The sequence below is a fragment of the Mercurialis annua genome, linkage group LG7 (assembly GCF_937616625.2).
Source record: "Mercurialis annua linkage group LG7, ddMerAnnu1.2, whole genome shotgun sequence".
NCBI lineage: Eukaryota > Viridiplantae > Streptophyta > Magnoliopsida > Malpighiales > Euphorbiaceae > Mercurialis > Mercurialis annua.
In genome coordinates, this window is record NC_065576.1 from 36,258,625 (window position 1) to 36,270,173 (window position 11,549).

General features: G+C 38.9%; 1 non-coding gene across 1 annotated transcript; it reads left to right on the top strand.

The window, feature by feature from the left end:
* The first annotated feature begins 3,372 nt into the window (after positions 1-3,372).
* Positions 3,373-3,479, top strand: LOC126658903 (small nucleolar RNA R71). Its single transcript, XR_007634470.1, has one exon. It is a non-coding gene; the product is annotated as a small nucleolar RNA R71 (small nucleolar RNA).
* Positions 3,480-11,549: the final 8,070 nt, after the last annotated feature.

Consider the following 11,549-nt stretch of genomic DNA (forward strand, 5'->3'; position numbering starts at 1 on the left):
AGCCTTGGCTTCGCATCTTGCTTAGTGAATAGATACCGTAAAGCGGCATGATCGGTGTATATGATGCATTTCGACCCAAGCAAATATTGTCTAAACTTGTCGAGAGCAAAGACAACTGCCAACATCTCCTTTTCGGTAGTGGCATAGTTGAGTTGTGCTCCCGCCATAGTTCTATTAGCGTAGTAGATCACATGCACTCGCTTGTCCTTTCTTTGCCCCAACACGCAACCCAATGCTTGGTCACTAGCATCACACATTAGCTCAAAAGGCAAAGTCCAATCCGGAGATGATATAATGGGAGCGGTCACTAGTGCCTCCTTTAACTTCTCAAAAGCATCTTGACATTCCCTTGTGAAGTCAAACGGCGCATCTTTGACTAGCAAACTTGTCAAAGGTCGTGCAATAGACGAAAAATCCTTAATGAATCGCCGGTAAAAACCCGCGTGGCCCAAAAATGCCCGAACTCCTTTGACCGTAGCCGGAGCGACTAATTTTTCAATAACCACCATCTTTGCCATATCCACTTCAATTCCCGCCTCCGATATCCTATGCCCGAGTACAATGCCTTCATCCACCATGAAATGGCATTTTTCCCAATTTTGCACCAAATTCGCCTCCACACATCGTGCTAAAACCCGCCTTAGATTCGCTAAACAACCATCGAACGAATCGCCAAACACGGAAAAGTCATCCATGAACACCTCCATTATATCCTCAATCATGTCGTTGAAGATTGAGGTCATACATCTTTGGAATGTGGCGGGTGCGTTGCATAGTCCGAAGGGCATTCGCCGGTATGCAAAGGTACCGTAGGGGCATGTGAAGGTCGTCTTCTCTTGATCTTCCGGGAGGATTAATATTTGATTGTACCCGGAATACCCATCAAGGAAACAATAAAACTTGTGTCCCGCTACCCTTTCTAACATTTGATCGATAAATGGTAGCGGAAAATGATCTTTTCGGGTTACCTCATTGAGCTTCCGATAATCGATGCATACTCGCCAACCGGTTACCGTCCTTGTGGAGATTTGCTCTCCTTTTTCACTCTCCACCATTGTCATACCGCCCTTTTTAGGAACACATTGAATGGGACTAACCCACTCACTATCCGAAATCGGATAGATTATTCCGGCGTCGAGGAGCTTGACGATCTCTTTGTGTACTACCTCCTTCATATTCGGATTTAGTCTTCGTTGCCTTTGAGCCGAATTCTTTGACTCGTCTTCGAGATTAATCTTATGCATCACAATTTGAGGACTTATTCCTCGAATGTCGGAGATTTGCCAACCCATTGCTAACATGTGCTCTTTCACCACTTGCACAACCTTCCTTTCTTGATCCTTAGAGAGCTTGTTTGAGATGATTATCGGCAAGGTCTCATTCTCCCCAACAAAAGTATACCGGAGGTGTGGCGGAAGCGACTTCATTTCAACCTTCGGGGGCAACTCCGAAGATGGTGGAGTCACACCATTGCCCTTGTTTAAACTTTCCGGCTTCGGTTCATCCTCTCTAGTATATTCATCATCCCCCGACTCGGAATGAAACGAAACTTGAGAGATTTGTTGAGGATAAATTTCTACCCTCTTTGCTTCGTTCAACAATTGCACATTCTCCCGGAGTTGCTCTTCCACAATCTCATCAATCACATCAATTCTCATGCAATCCTCCTCCTCGATGGCATTCCGCATCACTCTCTTCATATCAAACTCCACACTTTCCTCATCAATTCTCAAGGTGAGCTTGTCGGCATGAACATCAATGAGAGCACGCCCAGTGTTCATAAAAGGGCGACCAAGAATCATAGGACATTCTTTATCTACCGCATAGTCTAAGATCACAAAATCCACCAGAAAGATGAATTTATCCACTTTAACGAGTACGTCTTCCACTATCCCATACGGCTTTTTGAGAGAGTGATCGGCAAGTTGCAATACCATCGAGGTGTGCTTTACCGGTTGATCACCAAACAAAGACCTAAAAAGAAACAATGGCATCAAATTAATACTCGCCCCAAGATCACACAAGCAATTTATAGCATTCATATTTCCTATAGTGCAAGGTATAGAAAAACTCCCTGGATCTTTAAGCTTTATCAGTAAGTTGCTTTGGATTATGGAACTACAATGTTCCGTGAGCGGTATTGTCCCACCTTGTTCCCAACTACGCTTGTTCATAATTATGTCTTTCAAGAATTTTGCATATTGGGGCATCTCCCGTAGTGCATCCGCCAAGCTTAGATTGATTTGCAATTTCTTGAAAATCTCAAGGAACTTGTGAAATTTTTCGTTTCCTTGAGCTTTCCTTAGCCGGCTTGGGAATGGAACTGGTGGTAAAAACGGTGGCGGCGGTGGTGGCCTCACATAGGGCTCTTCAACCTCGATGACCACTTCCTCACATTCCATTGGTAGTTCTTGGCTTGAGCTTGCTACATCAACAATCACTTGAGGTTCATCCTCCTCAACAACATGCTTCTTCCCATTGGCTTTCTCAAGGTTTCTCCCGCTTCGGAGCTCTACCGCTTTAACTTGCTCTCTAGGGTTGTTTTCCGTAGTGGATGGCAACCCTCCTTGAGGTCTTCCTTGAAGCGAAATCGCCATTTGAGAAATTTGAGTTTCCGAATGATGGATAGTAGAAGCTTGATTCTTCTCCCTTTGCTCCATTTTCTCTAACTTCTCTAGTACCTTGGAAAGCACATTTCCCTCATCCGTATTCTTTTGTGGTTGGAATCCCGGAGGATGTTGAGGTCTACCACCATAGTTGTTTCCTTGCCCTTGATGGTTATGATAAGGGCCTTGATAAGGACCTTGTTGTTGGGGCCTATTTCCTCCTTGGAAACTAGGACCCGCTTGTTGATTTGCTTGCACATTGCCTTGGCCCTCTTGATTCCTCCATCCGAAGTTAGGATGGTTTCTCCACCCCGGATTATAGGTATTCGAGTAAGGATCATTCCCTTGGCGTTGACCTCCCACATAATTCACTTGTTCGCTCCAAGTTTGACCCGTGGCATAGCACTCATTACTTCCATGATTGAAATCTCCACAATGCTCACAACCTACTTGGACATATGCAACCGGAGCATTCCGTGGAGCCACTTGCTTCTTCAAGGCATCAACTTGACTTTGCAAAGAGGCATTCGTGGCTTTCATTGCTTCAAACTCCTTGGATTGGTCAAGTGTCATTAATGCCTTTTGAGCCGGTGGTCTTCTCCTTTCCGAGGACCAAGTGCTACTCACCATAGCCAATTTTTCAATCAACTCATTAGCCTCATCAAGCGTCTTTTGCATCAAAGAACCTCCCGCGGCCGAATCAATGGTAAATCTTGTAATCTCACCCAAACCATTATAAAATATTTGAAGCACATGCTCCCTTACAAGTCGATGATGAGGTACGTGCCTTTGGAGATCCTTGAACCTCTCCCAAGTTTCATAGAGAGATTCCCCCTCATATTGGTAATAATCAATGATGTCCTTTGTCAAATTTGCGGTTCTCCCCATCGGAAAGTACTTGTGAAGGAAAGCTTGAGCAAGATCCCGCCAATTGTGGATTGATGCATTAGGTAATGATCGAAGCCACAAGCTAGCCTTATCTCTTAGTGAGAATGGAAACATCCGAAGCTTGATTTGATCGGCGGTGACATTATGGAGCTTGAATGTGTCCAACACTCCCAAGAACTTGGCTATGTGTTCATTCGGATCCTCACTTGGTAACCCAAAGAATTGGCACCGATTCTCTAGGAGTTGAATCGTGCTAGGCTTGATTTCAAAAGTAGCCGCGGTGACCGGTCTTGCAAAGCACCCATAGGTGGCATTATCCACATCCGGGAGGAAGAAATCCCCCAAAGTTTTCCTTTGTGCTTGATGGCCTTGAACTTGAGGGTGATTGTCCCCTTGTTGCTCTTGCTGATTTCTCTCATCGAGTGGAGGAGGCGGATGTTGCCTCACTCCATCGTCTTGAGGGTGATAATGCTCCTCCTCATAGTTATCATCCCCATGTTCCATGATAACGGGTATATGATTCTCCCTTCTCACACTTCTTTCAAATCTCCCGAGGTTGTCTTGAAACGGTTCTAGCGGAAGATTGGCCCTTCGTGTATTGTGCATACACTATAGTCGATCTCCTACACAAACAACAACAAACAAACCACGCGTAAATCCGGAAAGAAGCAAAAACAACAAAAGTGATAAAAACAGAAAATAGAGCTAACTCGACCGAACAATAACTAATTTCAATCAATCAATAAACACTCGTCACTCCCCGGCAACGGCGCCAAAAACTTGTTGAGATAAAACCCAACTCGTAATACTCGGTAAATACGAGATCGAACCCACAAGGAGTGAATTAGGAGCAATTGATGAGAATAAATTTTAGTTATGATTCAATTCGTTTAGCGAAACACAAATGGATTGAAGTTCAAGCAAGATTAACAACTAAATAGACACTAAAAAACTAACAATTAAACTAACAATTCAAGCAACTATAATAATAACGGGTTTAATCAATAAGTAAAAGATGTCTAGGGGTTGAAATTATTCCTAGGTCATGCATACATAGTAATGGATGAATTGGTATCTAGCAAGGGCGGAGTTGTGCCTAGCGCACCGTTCCCGCTCTCTCGAGCCTCTAAGAACGACAAAATCAATAATCAAGTAATCAATTAATGCCTAACTCACTCTCGTGATACTAAACAAAACCAATTACCCAACATCAATTAATCAACAAACTCAAGGTCACCTGAATCCTAATCCACTCTCGTGGTATTACAATCTAGGCTTCTAATTCCAAAGTCTATTCACCCAACCATTTCTCAATGAGTCAAGCAAACACTAAATCATGCATTATATAGCTAAACTAACACAAGCATTAGAAACTAGAATTAGAACAAGCATTTAACCAATCAAACATACCAATTAACACCACATGAAGGAAATCATCTCAACCCCCAAAAATGGGGGATTAGTTACACATACTAAGAGCTAAATTAACAAAATCATAAATGGAAGACATGGTTAAAGAGTACTTACAAGAAGATGAAAAACCCACAAATAAGAGTTGCAATAGAAAATAAAACTTGTTCATCCAATAAAGCTTCAAAGATCTCAACAATGGTGGAAATATAAAAATCTGGAAATTCTATTGAAGAAGAGAAGGACTAAAATTAGGGATTACTAAAATTAGGAGAAGATTCAAAAGTACACTAATAGAATAAAGTCTAGGGAAAATCTCCTTAACCTAAAATAGAGGTAAGGTTCCTTTTATAGTACTTACAAAAGAAGGAAAAAGACAAACATTCTTTTACACATGTGTTCGGCCCAAAATAGCAAATTAATAAAGCCTTGTTGCATCTTGAAATCAGATTTCCCCTTTCCAGAAAGCCCAAGTTCGAATAGAGCTCCTTGGGCTAAATGAGGAGCTCGATTCGAGCAACCATTTTCTGCTCCAGATCTCGATCTTCAAACCTTTGTAATTCGGTGTAGAAATGTCCGATTGAGTCGATTCTTGAACCGTTGGAAAGCTTAGGACGTCTACTTTAACTTTCATGAAGAACATGAGTTCATTTGAGGCCTATAGCTGCTCCAAATTGGTCAAATAGTGCACAGGGGTCAGCTTTTCAGATTTGCAAATGAGCTTCCGCATCGCTTTTGTCGTCTTTTCCAACTTTTGCACCAAAATGCTTCCGCAATGCTCCTAAGTACCTGAAATACTAAAACACGTAATAAGGCATTCGAAATACCATAAAACCGTGATAAAACATTAATAAAGCATGCGGAAACGACACTTTAGATAGGAGTAAAATACTCCTATCAATATACTGAGATGAGTTTATACCACTATCTATATTTATTAAGTGGAAAACCTTTAAAACCGTTTAAAACATTTAATAACGATATTACGATTAATAGTTGGAACCCTAATCCACAATTATAAATAATAACATAATCCAACAGGTCTGGTCCCGAGAGCTGAGCTACACCGAGTTACCACTGACCACACTTATACCAGAGTCCCGAGAGCTGAGCTACACCGAGTTACTCTACTTGGTCCCGAGAGCTATGCTTACACCGAGTTACCACATTACCATAATTACCTTTCCCAGATCATTATCGGTGCGCACGCAGTCCTAATGATGCCCATTAGGTAGCATGTTCCAACTAGAAGGCATAATATAAAAACAGTTCGAAATATACGTACAGTATATATATTTAATATTAAAATATCAATTTACTTAATAAATCGGTAAATAGTAAGTACAAACTCACAGCTTGCTAATCCACGTGAATACCGACAAGCAACTAATCCTGGTTCGCCTCTGGAGCACGAACAATAGACGGGTCTAGACAAATAGAATAATTATTAAAAACAGACCCTAACTCTAGAGAGTACTAGACACCACATAGAACTAGCACAGATAACATGTCGGAATAAAACAAACCAAATTAACACAAAAATACCCAATAGGTAATAAAGCTCAAATAATACAAGTCTATTGAGTTCTCGCTTAAAATCCAATTTATAAATATTATTTAATAATCTTTAAATAATAAATCATTTTCCAAATAGTGGGTTAGCCGAGTTATCATTAACTACCAAGCTAACCTCACTTGTCGGGTGACCCAAGTCTAACCCGACTCAAAACGTTTATCAAATATAAACCCGAGTTTATAAAATAACTCCATAAAATAATAAACCATTTTAAAAGCGGAACTCAATAACTTCAATTTCAAGTAACCCAAGTTACACCCCAAAAGTCTAACCATATTAAGTTTATAAAAGTTCAGGGACTAAATTGTACTTTAGCCAATTAGGGACTAAACTGTACTTTTGCCAATTAGGGACTAAATTGTACTTTAGCCAATTTGATATCCAAAATCAATTTAATTGCTTTTATTTATATTTAAATCAAAATATAAGATAACCAACCAACGATCCACTTAATTAAGTTATAAAATAAGTTTAGGGGCTAAATTGTAATTTAGCCAATTTCATGCCAAATTGATATTCTTAATTAAATAGAATTACCCGAGTAATCATATTAGTTAAATTTATAATTAATTATCGTTTTCAATATTTAATTTGTAAATCAAAATAAAATCCAAGTTATTAGGTAAAATTAAACTTAAAGGATTTATTTTCTTTAAGCAAATAATTTGGTGGTTAAAGTGACTATTTAGCCATCATTTTCCCTTCAAAAAGGAAACAAACCCGCCAAGCATGATTCTCCATTTCCACCATTTCTAAACTAACCTCATGCTTTTAAATCAAGAATTCAACTCCTAAAACTTAATCAATTAATCAAGACTATAATTAATCCATATCCTAAATCATAATCTAACAATACTCAATTCACAACCATAGTAACAGTGACGACGAAACAAGGAAACACGTTCATGGAGCCGAGGTTGAATACCATAACACCAAACCGAAACAAACGTTCTAATTAATTAATAACTAATATTACGGGCTATTCTCGATTACTGACATAACAAAATCACAGCCAAACAAGCAAATCCATTCGGCAGTAACATCAAATATCAAGAAAAGTGAAGGCATTTCTAAAACGGAAACCGTACGGCGAATGGAAACGAGGTCGATCAAGTACCGTTCAACGAAAACGAGGTCGATCAAGTACCGTTCAACGAAAACGAGGTGGGGAATCAAGGTATATGAGTCTAGAACGTCTGAGATCAAACGGTTTTGATTTCGGTCTAGAAACGAGCAAGAGCGAATCAGAAAACCGAAAGACGTTTCAAAATGAAAACTGAAATTAAACGAAACTAGAAAACTTACCGAACAGCGATCTTTGGAGGATGATAACAGCTTCGATACTCAGCGAATGGACAAGAGGAAAACGGCTAGGGTTTATTTGCAGCGTGATGAAGGTTTTCTGTTTAGAAGTCGACTTTAAATAACGAAAGGAAACGGGTCGAAAATGAGTGCAAAGTGGTGTCACGACCCATTTTCATGAATCGCAACCGGCGCTAGGGTATGGGTGATGTAGTACCGAAACCCGTAGCTAGCCTTCCATATATCACATAAACACATAAACCTGCAGAAAACCAATGCTCGGGGGCAACCGAGACTTCAGCCTAAAACTAACAGTTATAATATTCAACAGTTTATATAACATGCTTATTCAATCCCGAGCCTAAAATAGGTTTATCATCAACCAATGTAAATAATATAACATGCCAAAGCAATAAAACCAGTCGAACCAATCCGACAAAAATATAATAATAATAAAGACGTCTAGTTACTACTGCGGTCTAAGAATAAAACAGTTTATAGTTTTATTAAAAATAAAAGAAACCTCCGAGGAAAAGTAAATGCGGAGATCACCAGACTCTCTCAGATCATAACCCTGGGGAAAATTGGGAAAACAACGGGGTCAGATATACTGAGATGAGTTTATACCACTATCTACATTTATTCAGTGGAAACCCTTTGAAACCGTTTAAAACGTTTAAATACGATATTACGAATAATAGTTGGAACCCTAATCCACAATTCTAAATAATAAACATAATCCAATAGGTCTGGTCCCGAGAGCTGAGCTACACCGAGTTACCACTGACCACACTTATTCCAGAGTCCCGAGAGCTGAGCTACACCGAGTTACTCTACTTGGTCCCGAGAGCTATGCTCACACCGAGTTACCACATTACCATAATTACCTTTCCCAGATCATTACCGGTGCGCACGCAGTCCTAATGATGCCCATTAGGTAGCATGTTCCAACTAGAAGTCATAATATAAAAACAGTTCGAAATATACGTACAATATATATATTTAATATTAAAATAACAATTTACTTAATAAAGCGGTAAATAGTAAGCACAAACTCACTGCTTGCTTGTCCACGTGAAACTTGGCAAACAGCTAACCCTGCGTAGACTCCGAAGCACGAGCAGTGGACGGGTCTAAAACATATATAAGTCAAAATCCGAACAATCCCTAACTCTAAGAATACTAAACTCCACATAGGACTAGCATCTTGAACACAACTAAAGTACAACCCAAGTAAGATAAACATCCATGTACCAAACAAACCAAAGAATTCATATCATTCACTTTAAACAATTTAGGCAAGTTAGCTTAGATGAGTTCTTATCCTTAAAAGCAAAACAGACATCCTTTCCATAACTTAAATAGTTCTTTAAAACCAAAGAATTTTCCAAAGTAGTGTGTTAGCCTTAACTGCAGTATAGCTCAACACAACAAGTCGGGCGACCCAAGTCTATCCCGACCCAACCATAAGCCAAAGTGAAAACCAGAGTTTAAAACCAATCCTTAAATAAAACCAAAGTCATTTGAAAGTAAGAACTCAATCCCTAGCTTAACAATGCCAACCTTAAAAGCAATAAGCCACATAGCTTGCCAACACTTGGCAAGTTTCACCCAAAGTATACATCACTTAAAAATGTCACCTTAAATGAAATCAATTGGATTTAAACACCTTTTAAAGGTTTAAACTTAAATCTGAAATATTAACTTATACATAACACCTTTGTAAAATTGACCATGACTTATATACCATTTCAACCATCGATTACCAAACAACATAAGATAAAACTAACATTTTATAAATGTCCAAAATAGTTTATAAAACGTATTTACATCCATTAACAAGTTGATCAAAACCAATATTAAGGCAAAGCACTCAAATAATCAAATTTGGCAATTTGCCGAAAATTGCCTAAACTAGCCAAACGATTCAAAATCAACAATCGATGAACCAAAGTATGTTACTACTGATTTAAAAACATCAAAACATCATATATAAAATATTAGATCAGTAGGTATAGCATTTGAAAACCAATTTGCAATCGTAGCGTTTAACTTCCGTAAAATTGTCAATTTCGCAAATCGTAGAGATTTTTACAACATAGATCAAACCCAAATCTCACTTCAAGATCCTAACTCATAAGATCATTAGCTATTGTAGTATAACCACATAATATCCCAATAACTCAGATTCAACACTTTAACAAATCACTAAACGAATCAATTTCATACAAACCTAGAATTAGCCAATTCGTTGTTTAAATCATGCAAATCCAATTCCAATCATGATACATCATATTATAATCATATTAAACTCCATTTAAAACATAATATTCAAATCATAAATCTCAGACCATTAATCATAAAGTTCCAAACTCCAAAACACCCTAAATCATGCAATTCTACGCAAAACACAAGACAACGATTCACCAATACATAAGAGATGGAAATAATTACCTTAGAATGGAGAATAACAAGATTATATAAGTATTAAACCCTAGGTAAGGGTCTGGACCAGAAGCAACAAGAGTCACAATCACACCAACGAAGAACACCACAAGCAAAGCGCGTAGAAATCGCAAAACGGATAAACAATCACCAATCAATTGTTAAAAACCATCAAGGATCATAAAGGAATGCTAAAAATAGGGTTTATCTGAGTGTAGGGTCGCATTAGGTCTGATAGGATGAAAAAGGGTTGAAAGAATCGAGTTAAGGAGCTATTTATAACAAAACAGCGAACCCTACAGTGCCGCGTCGCGCCCGAGATGACTGAATCGCGCCCGTGATGGTGTATCACGACCGTGATGCTCCTGTCACGCCCGTGATACACCCCCTGCTTCCAAAATTATTGATTTTCTGGGCCTTAAGCCCAAGGTCGATCCACACGGCCCGAACCACACTCAAAACAAGCCCAAACATCGAAATAACTATTGTGCAACCTAAACCAAAGTTCCAAGGAACTAAACCACCAAACATTAACCCAAAACACATTGAAAAACTCATCGTAACAAGCCGAAAAAATACGGGGTGTTACATTCTCTCCAACTTAAAAACAAAATCGTCCTCGATTTTAACACAAAGCACAAAACACAATATACGCGCACAAAGCAACCAAAGTAGAACATATAACACAAATCCAAATTACTAAAATAGCATCGAACATTCGAAGCAGCGCTAAACCCCACGTACCTCAAGGAATGAAAGATAACAATTCCACATAATGGACTTCGTCCCCTACGTATACTCCCCAACTATATAACCGAATAAAACTCAAACCATAGGCATTCCTCCACTCATCAACCTACGCACTTGCATAACCACAACTCGACACGTTGTACCTCGAATGATAACTCAAATCACCACTTACATAAAACAACAACTCAAATTTCCACACCACGTATGCGCAAAATTATAAATTCAACAGTTCAATATTCCAACTATTACTTGATTAAACAAAATATAAACCTCCAAGATTATTCAACTATAAACATTAAACATGCTCACAAGGAAGGTTACTAAACTCGTTCGAGTTCTAACAGCTATCAAGACAACCTTGACAAGGTGCAAGGGCAAGCCCGAAACTCAAATCGCAATTCTTACAATACCAAAATCTAACACTTCAAAAGAAAACCTCGAAATCCCCATTAATAACATCATGCAATCCTCGCCACCTACTTAACATCTCTACGCCTATTATCCCATATCAAAGATATAAATAAACTCGTTATATCAAATGAACGGTCTAGTCCAAAATTAACTAGATAAGG